The sequence below is a fragment of the Pygocentrus nattereri genome, chromosome 17 (assembly GCF_015220715.1).
Source record: "Pygocentrus nattereri isolate fPygNat1 chromosome 17, fPygNat1.pri, whole genome shotgun sequence".
Taxonomy (NCBI): Eukaryota; Metazoa; Chordata; class Actinopteri; order Characiformes; family Serrasalmidae; genus Pygocentrus; species Pygocentrus nattereri.
Genome location: NC_051227.1, coordinates 3568697 through 3573739, shown reverse-complemented (window position 1 = coordinate 3573739; position 5043 = coordinate 3568697). Strand labels below are relative to the sequence as shown.

At 41.8% G+C, this 5043-nt stretch overlaps 1 non-coding gene across 1 annotated transcript; it reads right to left on the bottom strand.

Annotated features, from left to right (window-relative positions):
- Positions 1–4514: 4514 nt before the first annotated feature.
- trnae-uuc lies at positions 4515–4586 on the bottom strand. The gene has a single exon. It is a non-coding gene; the product is annotated as a tRNA-Glu (tRNA).
- Positions 4587–5043: the final 457 nt, after the last annotated feature.

The window sequence follows — 5043 nt, the reverse complement described above, 5'->3', positions numbered from 1 at the left end:
ATCTGGTACAACACTGATCTCCAATAAGGTAACAACTGATGTTACATTAGATAGATATACAGATTGCTTCAGCAAGGAACTGTGGATGTGGAAAAGCGCTGCGTTGGCCGGGAATCGAACCCGGGTCAACTGCTTTGGAAGGCAGCTATGCTAACCACTATACCACCAACGCCGGAAAGCATCTGGAGCCATGAGGAGGGAAAACTCTGCCTCTAGCGGCTCAATCTGCTACAACACTGATCTCCAATAAGGTAACAACTGATGTTACATTAGATAGATAGATAGATAGATAGATAGATAGATAGATAGATAGATAGATAGATAGATAGATAGATAGATAGATAGATAGATAGATAGAATTGTGGGTGTGCAAAAGTTTTCCAGTGGCCGGGAATCGAACCCGGGTCAACTGCTTGAGACAGCTGGTTGGTTAGCAGCTATGCTAACCACTATACCACCAACACCAGAAAACATCTGGAGCAACGAGGAGGGAAAACTCTGCCTCTAGCGGGTCAATCTGGTACAACACTGATCTCCAATAAGGTAACAATTGATGTTACATTAGATAGATAGATAGATAGATAGATAGATAGATAGATAGATAGATAGATAGATAGATAGATAGATAGATAGATAGATAGATAGAATTGTGGGTGTGCAAAAGTTTTACGGTGGCCGGGAATCGAACCCGGGTCAACTGCTTGAGACAGCTGCTTGGTTAGCAGCTATGCTAACCACTATACCACCAACACCAGAAAACATCTGGAGCAACGAGGAGGGAAAACTCTGCCTCTAGCGGGTCAATCTGGTACAACACTGATCTCCAATAAGGTAACAATTGATGTTACATTAGATAGATAGACAGATTTCTTCAGCAAGGAATTGTGGGTGTGGAAAAGCGCTGCGTTGGCCGGGAATCGAACCCGGGTCAACTGCTTGGAAGGCAGCTATGCTAACCACTATACCACCAACGCTGGAAAGCATCTGGAGCCATGAGGAGGGAAAACTCTGCCTCTAGCAGCTCAGTCTGGTACAACACTGATCTCCAATAAGGTAAAACTGATGTTACATTAGATAGATAGATAGATAGATAGATAGATAGATAGATAGATAGATAGATAGATAGATAGATAGATAGATAAATAGATAGATAGATAGATAGATAGATAGATAGATAGATAGATAGATAGATAGATAGATAGATACACAGACAGATCTCAGACGGCTCAATCTGGTACAACACTGATCTCCAATAAGGTAACAACTGATGTTACATTAGATAGATAGATAGATAGATAGATAGATAGATAGATAGATAGATAGATAGATAGATAGATAGATAGATAGATAGATAGAATTGTGGGTGTGCAAAAGTGTTACGGTGGCCGGGAATCGAACCCGGGTCAACTGCTTGAGACAGCTGCTTGGTTAGCAGCTATGCTAATCCCTATACCACCAACACCAGAAAACATCTGGAGCAACGAGGAGGGAAAACTCTGCCTCTAGCGGGTCAATCTGGTACAACACTGATCTCCAATAAGGTAACAATTGATGTTACATTAGATAGATAGATAGATAGATAGATAGATAGATAGATAGATAGATAGATAGATAGAAATATAGATAGATAGATAGATAGATAGATAGATAGATACTTACAGATTGATTTCTTCATCAGGGAATTGTGGGCGTGGAAAAGTGTTGCGTTGGCCGGGAATCGAACCCCGGTCAACTGCTTGAAAGGCAGCTATGCTAAACACTATACCACCAACGCTGGAAAACATTTAGAGCAACGAGGAGGGAAAACTCTGCCTCTAGCATCTCAATCTGGTACAACACTGATCTCCAATAAGGTAACAACTGATGTTACATTAGATAGATAGACAGATTTCTTCAGCAAGGAATTGTGGGTGTGGAAAAGCACTGCGGTGGCCGGGAATCGAACTCGGGTCAACTGCTTGGAAGGCAGCTATGCTAACCACTATACCACCAACGCTGGAAAGCATCTGGACCGATGAGGAGGGAAACCTCTGCCTCTATCGGCTCAATCTGGTACAACACTGATCTCCAATAAGGTAACAACTGATGTTACATTAGATAGATAGATAGACAGATAGATAGATAGATAGATAGATAGATAGATAGATAGATAGATAGATAGATAGATAGATAGATAGATAGACAGATCTCCGACGGCTCAATCTGATACAACACTGATCTCCAATAAAGTAACAACTGAAGTTACATTAGATAGATTTCTTCAGCAAGGAACTGTGGGTGTGGAAAAGTGCTGCGTTGGCAAGGAATCGAACCCGGGTCAACTGCTTGGAAGGCAGCTATGCTAACCACTATACCACCAACGCTGGAAAGCATCTGGAGCCATGAGGAGGGAAAACTCTGCCTCTAGCGGCTCAATCTGGTACAAGACTGATCTCCAATAAGGTAACAATTGATGTTACATTAGATAGATAGATAGATAGATAGATAGATAGATAGATAGATAGATAGATAGATAGATAGATAGATAGATAGATAGATAGATAGATAGATAGATAAATTGATTTCTTCATCAGGGAATTGTGGGTGTGGAAAAGTGTTGCGTTGGCCGGGAATCGAACCCCGGTCAACTGCTTGAAAGGCAGCTATGCTAAACACTATACCACCAACGCTGGAAAACATTTAGAGCAACGAGGAGGGAAAACTCTGCCTCTAGCAGCTCAATCTGGTACAACACTGATCTCCAGTAAGGTAACAACTGATGTTACATTAGATAGATAGACAGATTTCTTCAGCAAGGAATTGTGGGTGTGGAAAAGCACTGCGTCGGCCGGGAATCGAACCCGGGTCAACTGTTTGGAAGGCAGCTATGCTAACCCCTATACCACCAACGCCGGAAAACGTCTGGAGCAATGAGGAGGGAAAACTCTGCCTCTAGCGGCTCAATCTGGTACAACACTGATCTCCAATAAGGTAACAACTGATGTTACATTAGATAGATAGATAGATAGATAGATAGATAGATAGATAGATAGATAGATAGATAGATAGATAGATAGATAGATAGATAGATAGACAGACAGATCTCACACGGCTCAATCTGATACACCACTGATCTCCAATAAGGTAACAACTGATGTTACATTAGATAGATAGACAGATTTCTTCAGCAAGGAATTATGGGTGTGGAAAAGCGCTGCGTTGGCCGGGAATTGAACCCGGGTCAACTGCTTGGAAGGCAGCTATGCTAACCACTATACCACCAACGCTGGAAAGCATCTGGAGCCATGAGGAGGGAAAACTCTGCCTCTAGCGGCTCAATCTGGTACAACACTGATCTCCAAAAAGGTAACAACTGATCTTACATTAGATACATAGATAGATAGATAGATAGATAGATAGATAGATAGATAGATAGATAGATAGATAGATAGATAGATAGATACACAGACAGATCTCAGACGGCTCAATCTGATACAACACTGATCTCCAATAAGGTAACAACTGATGTTACATTAGATAGATAGATAGATAGATAGATAGATAGATAGATAGATAGATAGATAGATAGATAGACAGATAGATAGACAGATAGATAGACAGATAGATAGATAGATAGATAGATAGATAGATAGATAGATAGATAGATAGATAGATACAGACAGATTGATTTCTTCATCAGGGAATTGTGGGCGTGGAAAAGTGTTGCGTTGGCCGGGAATCGAACCCCGGTCAACTGCTTGAAAGGCAGCTATGCTAAACACTATACCACCAACGCTGGAAAACATTTAGAGCAACGAGGAGGGAAAACTCTGCCTCTAGCATCTCAATCTGGTACAACACTGATCTCCAATAAGGTAACAACTGATGTTACATTAGATAGATAGACAGATTTCTTCAGCAAGGAATTGTGGGTGTGGAAAAGCACCGCGTTGGCCGGGAATCGAACTCGGGTCAACTGCTTGGAAGGCAGCTATGCTAACCACTATACCACCAACGCTGGAAAGCATCTGGACCGATGAGGAGGGAAACCTCTGCCTCTATCGGCTCAATCTGGTACAACACTGATCTCCAATAAGGTAACAACTGATGTTACATTAGATAGATAGATAGATAGATAGATAGATAGATAGATAGATAGATAGATAGATAGATAGACAGATCTCCGACGGCTCAATCTGATACAACACTGATCTCCAACAAAGTAACAACTGAAGTTACATTAGATAGATTTCTTCAGCAAGGAATTGTGGGTGTGGAAAAGTGCTGCGTTGGCAAGGAATCGAACCCGGGTCAACTGCTTCGAAGGCAGCTTTGCTAACCACTATACCACCAACGCTGGAAAGCATCTGGAGCCATGAGGAGGGAAAACTCTGCCTCTAGCGGCTCAATCTGGTACAAGACTGATCTCCAATAAGGTAACAATTGATGTTACATTAGATAGATAGATAGATAGATAGATAGATAGATAGATAGATTGATTTCTTCATCAGGGAATTGTGGGTGTGGAAAAGTGTTGCGTTGGCCGGGAATCGAACCCTGGTCAACTGCTTGAAAGGCAGCTATGCTAACCCCTATACCACCAACGCTGGAAAACGTCTGGAGCAATGAGGAGGGAAAACTCTGCCTCTAACGGCTCAATCTGGTACAACAATGATCTCCAATAAGGTAACAACTGATGTTACATTAGATAGATAGATATATAGATAGATAGATAGATAGATAGATAGATAGATAGATAGATAGACAGACAGATCTCACACGGCTCAATCTGATACACCACTGATCTCCAATAAGGTAACAACTGATGTTACATTAGATAGATAGACAGATTTCTTCAGCAAGGAATTATGGGTGTGGAAAAGCGCTGCGTTGGCCGGGAATTGAACCCGGGTCAACTGCTTGGAAGGCAGCTATGCTAACCACTATACCACCAACGCTGGAAAGCATCTGGAGCCATGAGGAGGGAAAACTCTGCCTCTAGCGGCTCAATCTGGTACAACACTGATCTCCAAAAAGGTAACAACTGATCTTACATTAGATACA